Genomic DNA, 15,017 nt, shown 5'->3' on the forward strand with positions numbered 1-15,017 from the left:
AGGGGATGGTTGAAATCATAGGCTCCGTCTTGCTGGAGGTAGCAGATGATACACAATGGCCCCAGCCCCGAAAACTTACCACCAGTAACAGCGCACTCACTGACTATTGTTAGCTGAGATGCGTTCTGTCTTTTCTGCTGCCTCATCTCCGCTGGATGGCTTTGCAAGAAGTAACCCGTCAACGACGGATTCTACAATAAGATTATATATACATTTATTTCTGTTCTGTAAATAGCTTCTTAGTATCGAAACATCAAGTAAAAATAAGATTATACGGTACGTATTATCCGCGATATACGTATACATTTCTTCAGCCATTATTGTAGAACGTGATAGCGGGAGGTTTTTAACTGCACTTGTTCATGCTTGCGAGAATGTCAAGGAATTGTAGCTCATCCCCTCCACAATAAGTACCCAACAATGAATTCCCCTCGATTTCTCTCGTGCATCCCCTCCCTCCCTGCCCCGCCAAGCCCACAGCGGCTTGGAAATCGCCTCGCCAGTGCCTAGCCAACGACCGTTCATATCACCACGGGTTCGGTCTTAGAATGTGACAGTTCTTGTCAGACACGAGTGAAATACGGTAAGACACTAGTGAAAAGGAAGTGTTTGCGGGAGAGATCTTCACGGCGCCCTACAAGAACCTACGGAACAGCCAAGGTAAGGAGCAGACAGAAAACTTAATGGGGCGAAAGATCAGCGTTAACTTTTACTTTCTGCAACAGCGGAGTGCCTTGCTCAACTTAACTCATTGTATTACTTCGTTATGGGAACTGTTTGGATCAGGGAACCCACGGATTAGTCTATAACTTTGCTTGGAAGACCGGCCGATGGGCTCCCTTAAGTAAAATCCAGTTCCATATACTTAACATTTAAAGTTTACGATTAGAAAAGGAAAGATTGCCCTGAAAAGTTATAAATCAAATTTTATATATATTTATATAAATGAAAGAATTGAAATGCAAGGCAGTCGTTGTGTTCCGTGACATCTCTGTAAATAGCCACATTGATCTTAACTGCAACAATTCATATGCGCGCCTTCTCTGCAAACCCACCGAAGTATGCGAGCTTCCGTAATTAGATTGGGAAGTCTTCTCTACAAATTTGAATGCCGCTTATCAACAGAAAGTTAGTAAAATTCCTCCTCTTGTAATTTCTATAGCTTTTTTCCATATACATGCTCGACAGAATATTATTAAAACTCTTAGCTTCTTCCTTCGAATGTAAGAGACTAAAGCACTCCATCAGGTATATATGGTCATAAAATGGCTGAAACAAACTTGGTAACACTAATATTGGTATGCAACTCGTTTGGGAAAGGAGCAGATAAAGTACGAAATATTTTTATCGTGTACGAAGCTGATTAGTAACGACGTTAGAATCTGGCCTAGTTTCTCTCTTGGAATTGAAAGGGAAACTGAATTGCCTCGGGTAGTTTTTGGAGCGTGTACTGAGAGCGAAACTGCAGTCAATTTAAGATAGAATCTATTCACTGAACTGTTGCTTTTTGCTTGGAGTATACCAGAATGTTCGGAATATAGAGTAGTTTCAATTATCACTGCGGAGATTGAATGTACAGTATTGTTAATTCATTCTGGGGCATGGTTAGTCATCATAATCGTAACTGGGGAATACTAGGACCTACCAGTACATTGAGACTAGAAACGTGGCTAACTTCAGCACGAAGAACGATGTGTATAATGCTATACAGAGCAGACTGAAATAAGGTGAGAGTATTTTGTTGTGGCGTCTCGAAATACCGTTATATGCCAGTGTTGAGGGGAGAAGTATTGACCCGCAGAACATGTATCACAGACCGAAAATTCGTTGATATAGTTCTTGCAATACTGAACGTTAGATGACAGAACCTTTCCGATCAGTTCTAAGCAGAAATATAATCACATAGCGGTCTTTCTAGGTCCAACGACGATTTCTGTTGTCAAAGATGTCCTATATTGCATGTCCCATCAGGGCAGGAAAGCATGGGAAAATACGGCTCCTCTTCCTTAGCATATCAAGATCATAGCGGCTTACTACCTTTGAAATTTGTCATTTTCAGTGTGATGAGGATCTCTCTCGATGTAGTATCGTGCGAAGGAGAACGTTTTCTTATGTTCCACGAATGATTTATAACTATTCCAGACCGAGCTCGATAGCTGCAGTCGCTTAAGTGCGGCCAGTATCCAGTATTCGGGAGATAGTAGGTTCGAACCCCACTATCGGCAGCCCTGAAGATGGTTTTCCGTGGTTTCCCATTTTCACTCCAGGCGAATGCTGGGGCTGTACCTTAATTAAGGCCACGGCCGCTTCCTTCCCACTCCTAGCCCTTTCCTGTCCTATCGTCGCCATAAGACCTATCTGTGTCGGTGCGACGTAAAGCAACTAGCAAAAAAAAAAAACTATTCCAGAAGTAAAGTTTAGCTCCTAGCCATTGTGCGAACACATGCCTAGTTTCGAATTCATACTGAGATTAAAAACACAGGCAGTTTCAGTATGATGCTGAATTTGGAGTTTATTTTCGGGGAGGGTTTTAGAGTATCGACCGAAGAAGTGGAGTCTCCAAACGTGTCTCTCTCCGCGCCATCCCTGCGCTTCAAACTATCTTACTGAAAGTTGACTCAAGTGGTCATCATGAAGTACAAGCCATGTCACGGAAACCTGATGTTGACGGCGGCAACGCTCGCTATGTTGACTGCGTGATACATAGTACAGAATTAGGGCAGGAAACTGTCATTGAATTTTGATTACAAGTTGCTTTACGTCGCACTGACACAGATAGGTCTTATGGCGACGATGGGACAGGAAGGGGCTAGGAGATGGAAGGAAGCGGCCATGGCCTCAATTGAGGTACAGCCCCAGCATTTGCGTGGTGTGAAAATGGGAAACCACGGAAAACCATCTTCAGGGTTGCCGACAGTGTGGTTCGAACCCACTATCTCCCGAATACTGGATACTTGCCGCACTTAAGCGACTGCAGCTATCGAGCTCGGTACTGTCATTGAATACAGGGCTGTAAAAGTCACATTTTATTTTTCGCACAGAGAACATATTTGCTGGGTTCAGAGCTTAGAAGGCTTTGTCTAGAAATACCCTACCTCCAGCAGGGCAGCCTACAGCAGATGTTTCCTGTGGCATTACTTGTGGAGGCACTCTAGCCCAACTGTAACGTGCGATTAGTAATAAGCATGTACAATTGAACCGTATTACATCACTTACTGACCGTAGGGGACGGTGGATTCTAACTTACGGAGGCCCAGATATATGAAGGATTGTAATTAACCTGGCCGAATTAAAATCAGAACAGTTATAACTTCCGGTGGGAGAGATCAAGTTTAAATTAAATTAAAGAGAATTATTTTATAATTATTCCTACACATTTTGACGGTAACAAAGTACTTCTTCCAAACTGGCTTCCTCGTATCTCTTCTCTGCATCATATACCATCCGCGACTCTATATTCATTGTAACCTTCATATTTTGTGTCTCCTCCACCGAATTCTTACTACTGTCCGCACACTTTATCTTGATGCATTTGTGTACGGTGGTGAGGAGTAAGGAGGGAGCTGTCCCGGTATCGATAGTGCTGCCTGGTGCTGCCAACTGAATGAAAATGAAATCTGAATTGAATCGAGAATATGATCGATCGATATGAAATTTCTAAACCGTTATCATCTTAAGCCAACAACTATGTCACATACACATTATATAACATTATAAAACATATCTCTCGATGCGAATCTTGTTCCTAGCATGAATTCTAAACTTTGGCTTTGATGTGTAAACAACAGTACGAGTACGTAATGTGTACGCCAGATGTCGCACAACGATGCTTAAGCGATTCATAGTTTGTGTTTCAAAGGTTGCCAGTACGAATCTCGAAGATCGCCGAGGTCGACCGATTCAGCACTAGGATGTAAATGCACCAAGATAAAGTGTGCGGACAGTACATCTTCCCAGTCTTCCCTTTTTCGCTTTCCGTTACTTTTCGAATGTTCATAACAAATATACAAGGGCTCAAACATCAAACCTGCTCGTCATTCCTCGCCATCGAACTGCCATATATAATAACGTATTTTCTGTGTCTGCCGCACGAGAATGGAACCGTTTACTGGACGACATCATAATCAGAATACCAGTCAGAATGTCATTTAAAAGAGCGTTAAGAGGTACAGCAGGATTAATTTTACAATCGTGTAAATATGTATGTCTCATTGGGGTGGAATTTAATTTCAGTTATAAAAAAATTTGATTGTTTTAGAGTAACTGTGCTTTATTTAGTATTATTTACGATAATTGGTTGAGTGTAAGAGAAGGCCCAATTGCCTTAACTACGCCAATAAAGCCATCCATCCATCCATCCATCTATCTATCTATCCACCTATCTTGAGTTTCCTTGTTGGTTATAGGCTGAACAGCTGCTGTCCTGGAGACAGTGACGGAGTTTTCAAAACTGACCCTTCTTGCACCATACCATCACTCACAAGACATTCAACGGTATCTCTCACCGAGGGACTCGAACCATTTCCGATACAGCACTATACCGTCTCGATCGTAAACATCTTTTAGAGAAACGAATTATTATTAGAATTACAGCTGGTTCCAACTGGGTGTGTTTTAATAAATCTAAAAATTATAATTAGGGCTGCTGGCCTATCCTGTCTCCTCCTAAAATCTCTCACGGTGTCACTGAAAAATTTCTTTAGGTAGACATGTTCAGAATTATCAAGAGATTCTCTGTGGCGCACAGGATCGCCCAGGAGGAAACCTCCCCTGTTGATGTGACAGGCGAATTTTCTGATGATCCTATCAGTTCTATTACGGTCGGAAATATCGTCAGTGTGAATATAGTTTTTTCCAATTCAATCAAGTGATAATTGGTTCTGAGTAATAATGTGACATTTTAGGTTAATATTTTGACGTTGTGAATCGGTACTAGTTTCCACGCTGTGAGATACGAGGTGGGGGAAAATATTAAGGTGTAATATATGAGTTAGTGACTGTAGTATTTATATCTGAAAGATTCTTGATATCTGATTTCGGGATTAGATAATTGGTTTGTATAGAGACCAGCGTCTTATCACAGTCGCAACTATGTGGTCAGATCAATGGTCTGAATTGTTATGACGTGGATACTTTCTTTACCGACATGCGCGAGCTACCGCATATAGTGGACAGAGCAACTGATGACAGATGTCGTAGAATACCGGTACTCCTATTTCTTCCTGATAATAAACCTCAACAACACTCCGTCTTCTTGAAATCATCAGTTGAAGATGTGAATGGCAGTACAAAGTGCCGATGTAGGACGCGGTAGCCTAATCTCATTTCTTATTATCCCTGACCCGACAAGGAGAAATAAATTCCATTGGTTACTTTTCTCCGTTGTCTGGCTCTTAAAGACATAAGGACATCATTCAATATTTCCAAGAATAGTGCTGAAAGGTGTAGGTTTCTGGTTGCTCAGACACTGAGGTTAAGTTACGGTCCAGTCAAAAATGCCGATCATTATGGGGTCATATGGAATGGGAATGTTCGGGCACATTTTACACCTAGGACGAAAATAGTCATAATATAACTGGAGTGTTTCATTCTTCTTAAGGAATGAACGGTTACAGATACCCATCAATATGACCTCATCGTTAAGCGGTTAGGTATTGCACCTCTAGAGATATTTAATAATGAATGAAGCTGTAAGCAGCAGAGCCTCACTATGTCAATGATTGCACAAGTGCCGCTCTAACGGGGATCCGTTAGCTCATCGCTCAAGCAAGGTAGGCTTGGTAGGGGAATACACTTGCCCTTTCGTGAGGCAGGCCCCACACAACATTCCTGCGCGCCCCAGACAACCTTCCTCTGAGACAAGGAAGGAGAAAGTTAGCAGGTCGAACACTGCTAGACCATTTAAAAGGTATTTCCCATATTACTGAAAACTGTGTATTATGCCAAAGACAAGAACACCTTGTCTTGTTGAATCTTGAGAAAATTCATCTGTAGTTTTCGATTATTGAGATGAATACTAACCTGTTCTTATAGAAGATACGGAGCTGTACTGGCAGCAGTGTTGGTGGACAAGGTTGAGCCAATCACGCCTGCATAAAGTCCAGGAACATACATAGAACTGTAGTTCCATTCCCGTGCAGACGGTGGTTCATCGCCGTAGGTAAACCATCAAGATTATATACTAGCGAGCAGAACATATGCTCGGACACTTCCGGCACAAAAAGAAACGATAAAAGAGCCCTGTATATTACGATACTGGTATTACCTGCATGTGCGACGATTGGCTATTGGATGATAAATAAAGTGAAATGGGTGGGGATTATTAAGGAGTTGTGGCTTATATCCCCGTGAAAGTCATCAAGAACATTATCAAGAATTGTGAAGTATCCAAACAAATTTTCATAGTAAATGTATTCTATGCGCTTGAGTTCGCGGGTGCTCTTCTGTTCCCTCGCCACCAAATATACTCGCGAACACACCACCACTCGCTTTCTCAAATTTATGAACAGTTGAGATCGTTCCTTAGAGATGAAGGATGGACAGCGAGTCTTAAGGTTCGGTTATATCAGCTGATCTTCGGCAAGCAAGGATCTGCTCTGTTATTGATACTGGCTCCTAGGTGACCAGAATACAGACGGCTGCATTTGGAGTAGTACGGTAACCGGGATCAATGTAAAGATGACGAGTGACGTCACATCAATTTCAGCGACGAATGACGCTTATGCATTATCACAGGTGATCATCGTGTGAGAGTACTGTGGCACCGAGATAGAGAAAACATCCCGCCAGTGATGTGGAGAGACAGACTGATATCACTACTGGCATCTTAGTGTTTGTAGCCATAGTGTATGACTTCATTTATCACCTCTGGTAGTGATCTGGGAGATCCTAAAGGCACAGCAGTAGTCAGTGACATCCAAGCGTCATCATGGGCCACCCCTCACGAGACAGAACCATAAAACCGAATTTCAACAAGGCAACGCTCGTTCACACACGGTACATGTGTCTATTGACTGGACGCCTGATTACGTTGTATGGTGATTGAAGGGACATTAATCACATAGCATGTATATTGCTAGCTTACAAAATATTTCATAATTTCTGGTCGAGTCACCTGTTACTGCTTTCTGACATAATCTATTTACGGTCCTCTTTCCATTCGTAATTCTATTATTATTATTATTATTATTATTATTATTATTATTATTATTATTATTATTATTATATGTCCGCCTATGTGGAGTAGTGGTTAGTGTGATTAGCTGCCACCCCTAGAGACCCGGGTTCTATTCTCGGCTCTGCCACGATATTTGAAATGTCGTACGAGGGCTGGAACGGGGTTCACTCAGCCTTGTGAGGTCAACTGAATAGAGGGGGGTTCGATTCCCTTCTCAGCCATCCTCGAAGTGGTTTTCCGTGATTTCCCACTTCTACTCCAGGCAAATGCCGGGATGATACCGAACTTAAGACCACGGTCGCTTCCTTCACTCTTCCTTGTCTATCCCTTCCAAGATTACCATCCCCCGCAAGGCCCCTGTTCAGAATAGCAGGTGAGGCCGCCTGGACGAGGTACTGGTCCTCCTCCCCAGTTGTATCCCCCGACCCAGAGTCTCACACTCCAGGACACTGCCCTTGAGGCGGTAGAGGTGGGAACCCTCGCTGAGTCCGAGGGAAAGCCAACCCTGGAGGATAAACAGATTAAGAAAGAAATAAAAAGAATTCTATATTTTAAAATTGCATTTAATAATTTATGTTATACTGATTAGATTTTTAAAATATTACTTTCATCTTCCAAAGCTTTCCTACCGGGCGAGTTGGCCGTGCGGATAGGGCCGCGTAGCTGTGAGCTTGCATCCGGGAGATAGTGGGTTCGAACCCCACTGTCGGCAGCCTTGAAGATGGTTTTCCGTAGTTCCCCATTTTCACACCAGGCAAATGCTGGGGCTGTACTTTAATTAAGGCCACGACCGCTTCCTTCCCACTCCTAGACCTTTCCTATCGCATCGTCGCCATCTCTGTCGGTGCGACGTAAAGCCAATTAAAAAAAAACAAGCTTTCCTATGTTGTCTACTAAGTTCACTTGATATCCGAAACGCTATTCACTTCCATTTCCCCTCTAATATTATTTAATACTCTTCAGGCACGTTTCCCTAACACGTGATTACCTTCAATTTTTAGGTTATTTTCTAAGTTTTATTTCGGTTTCTCTCCTGTTATTTATTTCCTCTGTTATTCACTTTGCGTGGAGTCCAGTCTACAACGAATTTTTCTTTAGCCGATTTTTTAATATAAAAGCGAAAGCTAAGCAAAGTTATCTTTGTACAGGCCATGAAGGCCCTGGGATGGGTGGAATGTAAAGGATTCCACTATCCGTAACTTCGGTACTTAGCGGGGTAGAGTGGTTAGCTTTACACCCGGCCGTCTTAGTCCCCAGGAATTAACCTGGTACTCATTTTTGGTGTAGCCTGAGTGAACCTCAGGGCCACGTGCACCTCCGGAAGTGGAAATCTTGTGTCTTAAATTTTTCGACTTCCTGACGGGGATTCGAACCCACGTCCTTCCGGGCGAACCGAGCACGCCTTTACCGCCTCGGTCAGGCAGTCCCTTATTAATGTACAGCGGGGTTATAAAATGACTATTTTGAACGGTTATGATAGTGCCTAGTGTATTTAGAGGTTTTCTAGAAAAAATATGCAAGCAGGAAATACGTAACCTAGCAATATTCATTGCTTTTCATTATGCTGGTACCGAGCTCGATAGCTGCAATCGCTGAAGTGCGGCCAGTATCCAGTATTCGGGAGATAGTAGGTTCGAGCCCTGAAGATGGTTTTCCGTGGTTTCCCATTTTCACACCAGGCAAATGCTGGGGCTGTACCTTAATCAAGGCCACGGCCGCTTCCTTCCCACTCCAAGCCCTTCCCTGTCCCATCGTCGCCATAAGACCTATCTGTGTCGGTGCGACGTAAAGCAACTAGCAAAAAAAATTTTAAAAAATAGCACTATGCTGGTTATTTACAGGAAAACTTTGTAGGATTGTTTCATACGCATCAATCTACAATTAGTCGCTGCCTTAAAAAACAAAACAGAGAACAGTGTGGTAATCAACTTGTGCAAAGAGGTGGACAGGAAATACATATATATTAGTGGAGAGACAACGTAGAAGTAGAAAATTAAAAGTGATTATAAACTGACGAACTGAAGGTGAAATAAGTGCACCGTGCACAGTATATTGGTTATATGCCCATAACAGTGACATAAATGGAGCGCCCGAACAGGAGCCACAGCTAGTGGTAACCGGCACCAGCAATCTACTAGCAGAAGTATAACTATGGAGAAACGACGCAGAAAATGTCTGAAGTACTCACTCCTATTCTGTAACAACAGGTATTCCGACTCTCAGGACCAGTTACTGAGCCATCGGGCCGTTGCCTATCGATCACGAAATATGACGTGACTACAGGAACCCACGGCACGTACACGTGGAACAAAAGAACATTCAGGAACTGCAGTTGATTGGTGCTTAGAAAGAATAGAGACATAATATTGTGAAGTGATGTTGACGCACTACAAACTGGAGAGCGTCCTTCCATCATTCATAAACAAAGGCAATTCGGACGCTTTGAGTTCATAAAATGTCTTGTCGCCACGGCCGGTTGATATTCGCTAGATTTAAAAGAACACACATGAACAGCGAAACAGGTAATACTCTGGAGTGGAACTGGGAGAATATGCGAGCATCTCGTTGGCAGAGGACTCATCTAATATTATATACTATAATTACATATTATATATTAGAGAGCATATTTGTCTCTGGTGAGACCCCAACTAGAGTATGGTTCCAGTGTATGGGACCCTCATCAGGATTACTTGATTCAGGAACTGGAAAAAAATCCAAAGGAAAGCAGCTCGATTTGTTCTGGGCGATTTCCGACAAAAGAGTAGCGTTTTTTGGGCTGGGAAGACTTGGGAGAAAGGAGACGAGCTGCTCGACTAAGTGGCATGTTCCGAGGTGTCAGTGGAGAGATGGCGTGGGAGGACATCAGTAGACGAATACGTTTGGATGGTGTCTTTAAAAATAGGAAAGATCACAATATGAAGATAAAGTTGGAAATTCAAGAGGACAAATTGGGGCAAATATTCGTTTATAGGAAGGGGAGTTAGGGATTGGAATAACTTACCAAGGGAGATGTTCAATAAATTTCCAATTTCTTTGCAATCATTTAAGAAAAGGCTAGGAAAACAACAGATAGGGAATCTGCCACTTGGGCGACTGCCCTAAATGCAGATCAGTAGTGATTGATTGATTGATTGATTGATTGATTGATTGATTGATTGATTGATTGATTGATTGATTGATACTCAGATCATCGCTCTGGTGATCTCATACGAGAATTCCAACCCAGAATCGACCTGGGTTCGAACCTCGGCCGTCTGGACGGACAGACAGCAGCTAAACCACTCAGTAGAACTAGGCGTGGGGTAAGATGAATATTCTGTACATTCCATTACAACCTTAGTTCGCTAGGCTCTTTTGTTACACATATAGATTACTCTATATTTCGAACATATTTAAAGTGTTACAATTGCCTTTTAACGAAACAGTGACTTGAACACCCGTGAACACAGAAAATATTCAGACACTACTGTTATCACATCTTTGATGTGGACTCCGAAAATAACTGGTGTGCGTATGTTTCCCTCTTTTCTGTTTATATTTAATGTCTACCAATGCATTAAGGATACCTATAAGTGGTACAATCGCGATGAAGCTTGTCTGTAATGGTGCGGCTCGCATAATTGGCCTTCGGATGGTTGGGGCTCTGAGTAGCCTAATTCATATCTGGGCCAATGTGCAATAATAACATGGAACATTTATGCCACCAGATTACAGAAAATAAATATTATTGAAAAGGAGTGTACAAGACAATTCATGTCACAAACTCAACTATCGCATGATATCCTACGGATAATTAGGATAGCGAAACCTTGGTTCTGGCCCAGAAGTGGGTAGATCAGGCGACCTGGGCAATACGAAACGCGTGACAATTACGTCAGAGCAAATTTCTAACCCCTGGAACTAGGTCTCACTTGGATACTTCAAGGTGAGCTGTGGAGTGGCCGGCTGACCTTGCTACATACTGATCAGCCCGTTCCTTGGTAAGTAGTCCGCCGTACGGCCATCAGGAGAATCTGTTATAATTAATCTGTAAACCTTTGTAGGTCAAGCTATGGCAGTTCTGAAACATTAAGGCGATTACGGTGATATGAAGGAACAAATCTTCTCTGATGAACCAGGTGCAGAATGGTAACACTTACACCTTCTGCGTTATTCACACGTAAGCACATCTTTAATGTGGACTCTAAAACATAGAGATGGTGTCAAGAAGGTCATCCGGCAGTAAAACTTGGCCAAATACAGGTCAATTCCGACCCCAATAAGTTGGAAAAAATGACCACATAGAAGAATAAGAATATGGACTCAGTGAAATAACTGCGACTTCTTCCGTTTGAATTTAAGAACGTGGACAACTCTGTCGTACTGTACTTATCCTGGAGGTCAATATGTAAACCAGATGGAGGATAGTATACTTATTGCTTTCGAATTCAACACTAGTTTGATTACTGCAACACTAAAAAGGGAACTGCTTGCATTGGACCACACCGACTGCGATGATATTTGTCAGAATGATCAATATAGACATAATAAATTTAATGTTAATAGTAATTGTGCCGTAAAATAATATATATTTTTTTCTATTTGCTTTACCTCGCACTGACACATACAGGTCTTATGGCGACTATGGGATAAGAAAGGCCTAGGAATGGGAAGGAAGCGTCCGTGGCCTTAATTAAGGCACAGCCCCAGCATTTGCCTGGTGTGGAAATGGGAAACCACGGAAAACCATTTTCAGGGCTGCCGACAGTGGGGTTCGAACCTACTGTCTGCCGATTACTGGATACTGGCCGCACATAAGCGACTGCAGCTATCGAGCTCGGTATTTATTTATTCAAAAGGCAGTAAATTGTTGCTGAAGATTAAAGTGGAACGTCGTGCATTGAAGGTATCGATTGCAGAGAAACTTGGTAAGATGATCAATTAAGTCATTAGAATCTCGCTGCACTCCTGCCGTTATTATTGGTGTCCACAGCATGACAAAATGAGTGATTCTGTATAGGAATAGCCTGAGTTTCCTCATTTGTGCTAATAAAATGTTATATTATTAACATGCACGTTTACACACGATTGACCAATATTTCATTCTAGGTCAGCTGTCATTATAAACGATACAGAAGTATATTTTAATATATTAATATACTGTACGTGTTAGCAAAATATTGAGTTGTCAGAATCTCATTTATCGAAATGAGGTGCTTACTGCAACTTTAAAGTAAAACTATTGGTACATTTCTACAGTGCATACGCTGTTCTAAGTCATCATCATACCACTGTCTGCTGTCCACCTTACCACTTCATCGAGGCATTATTGCAGTCGCTCACAATCCTGTAATTTATTACTTTACACAGTACAACAAAGTGAATGGTCAGCGTTGAGGCCTTCAGTTCAGAGGGTCCCGGGTTCGATTCCTGGCCGGGTCAGGGATTTTAATCGTGTTTGATTTTTTTGCTAGTTGCTTTACGTCGCACTGACACAGATAGGTCTTATGTCGACGATGGGACAGGAAAGGGCTAGGAGTGGGAAGGAAGCGGCCGTGGCCGCGGCCAGCGTTTGTCTGGTGTGAAAATGGGAAACCACGGAAAACCATCTTCAGGGCTGTCGACAGTGGGGTTCGAACCTTATATCTCCCGAATACTGGATACTGGCCGCACTTAAGCGACTACAGCTATCGAGCTCGGTGTTTGATTAATTCTTATGGCTCGGGGACTGGATACTTGTGTTTGATCCAACACTTTCCTCTTCATATTCAGACAACACATTGCACTACCAATCACTACAGAAACACGCAATAGTGATTATATCCTTCAGTATAAGATTGGCGTCAGTAAAGGCATCCCGCCGTAAAACAAGGCCATATCCACATGTGCGACACAGTTCGCACCCGCAACACCACAGCTGTGGAAAAAGCGGTAGACGTAGAAGAATAATAATAAGCTAAAGTATAGCAACGTTTGCAAAAAGCCTTGTCTATGATCCCAATTATTTACTCGCATCGTATATATATAAGGAAATATAAAGGTCCAATAGTATTACCATGCAGAACGCCCCTCTTCATCATAAAGGATCAGATAATGCTTTACCTACTCTAATTCCCCGAGATTTGCTTTCTAGAAATTTAGCCACTCATTCAATCAGGCTTTTGTCTAGTCCAGTAGCCTTCATTTTAGTCAGTAGTCTTCATGATCTACCCTGTCAAAAGCCTTGGATTGGTCAATTACGATTCAATCCATTTGACTCCCTGAATCTAAAATATCTGCTATGTCTTGCTGGAATCCTACAAGTTGAGTCACATCGGAACAACCTTTCCTAAACCCGAACTACCTTATATCAAACCAGTCAGTAATTTTGCAAACTTGTCTAACGTAATCAGAAACAATCTTTCCCAGAGCTCGCATGCAACACATGTAAAGCTGACTGGCCTGTAATTACCCGCTTTATGTTCCTTTGTACACAGGTGCCACTATAGCAACTCTATTCGTTTAGTGTAGCTCCTTAATGTAAACAGTAATCAAATATGTTGTCCTACTTCAGATATGGTTATTATACCCCAATCCATTGTCTTGAGTATATCCACAGAAATCTTATCAATTCCAGTCCTTTTCCTCTATTCTCAACTTTTGTACATTGTTGTAAATATGCTGTATTTGTTATCATAGGTAAATTTCAGTACATCGCTAGTATTAGTCGCTTCTACTGGACATTATCTTCATATCCAACTATCTTCACATACTGCTGTCTAAACATTTCTGCCCTCTGTATAACCTCATAGGCCTATATACACTCCTCTTTTCCATTAAAGTTTCCTGGAATGTACCTCCTTTAACTTGTTTCTGCCTTATAGCACCTATACATACCCTTCCAATAATCGCTAAAATTCATTTGACTGCCAGTTAGGCTTGCCATCTTGTTGTTTTAAGCCGACTTTTTTTGCTAAATTTGCTAAACTCAATTTCCTGGTAAGTTCCTTCAATTTCTCCTCACTTCCACACCCATTCCTAACTCTATTTCTTTCCAACCTGCACCTCCTTCTTGATCTCTTTATTTCTCTGTCATAATACAACGGGTGTTTACCATTCCTATGGATCTTTAAGGGAACACATCTGTTTTCACGCTCCTCAACAGTAGCCTTAAACCCATCCCATAGGCTGTTTACATTTATATTTACCATTATCTATCGGTCGTAATTACTTTTTTTTAAACTCCCTTATCCCTGTCTTAACAACCGTGTAGTACTGCCCAATAGTCATAATTTTACAACATTCCTTTCTATGGCATTTACTTTTAACTACGACAAAAGTAGTTTCGTGATCACTTATACCATCTTTCACTTCGGTTTCTCTATAGAACTGATCTGGTTTTATCAGCACCATGTCTATTTTTTAATTTTGTTTTACGTCGCACAGACACAGATAGGTCTTATGGCGACGGTGGAACAGGAAAAAGCTAGGAGTGGTTAGGAAGCGACCGTGGCCTTATTTAAGGTACAGCCCCACCATTTGCCTTGTGTAAAAATGGAAAACCACGGAAAACCATCTTCAGGGCTGCCGACAGTGAGGTGCGAACTCACTGTCTCCCGAATATACGTCTAAAATATTATTCCCTCTAATTGGTTTTATCGCTTTCTGATTTCCTCTGCCCTTCAGATTAACTTATTTACCATTTGTTGGTCATGCTATCTCTTATTCGAATGTCCTTCCCAGTTAACATTTGGTAAATTAAAATCACCCGCTACAACAACGTCCGTTATTTGATCATTCACCCAAGTTTCATTGAAATTTGTCTGGGCCAACACAAACATTTCCCTTGTTAAGTAGGGTGCTATCTCTGGCAATGACATCA

At 41.9% G+C, this 15,017-nt stretch overlaps 1 protein-coding gene across 1 annotated transcript in view; it reads left to right on the forward strand.

Moving 5' to 3' along the window:
- Positions 1-531: 531 nt before the first annotated feature.
- Positions 532-15,017, forward strand: part of Cht6 (Chitinase 6) — a 526,853-nt gene continuing 512,367 nt past the window's right edge. The window contains exon 1 of the mRNA XM_068226058.1: positions 532-660. The gene's annotated coding sequence lies outside the window, so the exon portion shown is untranslated. The remainder of the gene's footprint in view (positions 661-15,017) is intronic.

The sequence above is a fragment of the Anabrus simplex genome, chromosome 2 (genome assembly GCF_040414725.1).
Source record: "Anabrus simplex isolate iqAnaSimp1 chromosome 2, ASM4041472v1, whole genome shotgun sequence".
NCBI classification, from domain to species: Eukaryota; Metazoa; Arthropoda; class Insecta; order Orthoptera; family Tettigoniidae; genus Anabrus; species Anabrus simplex.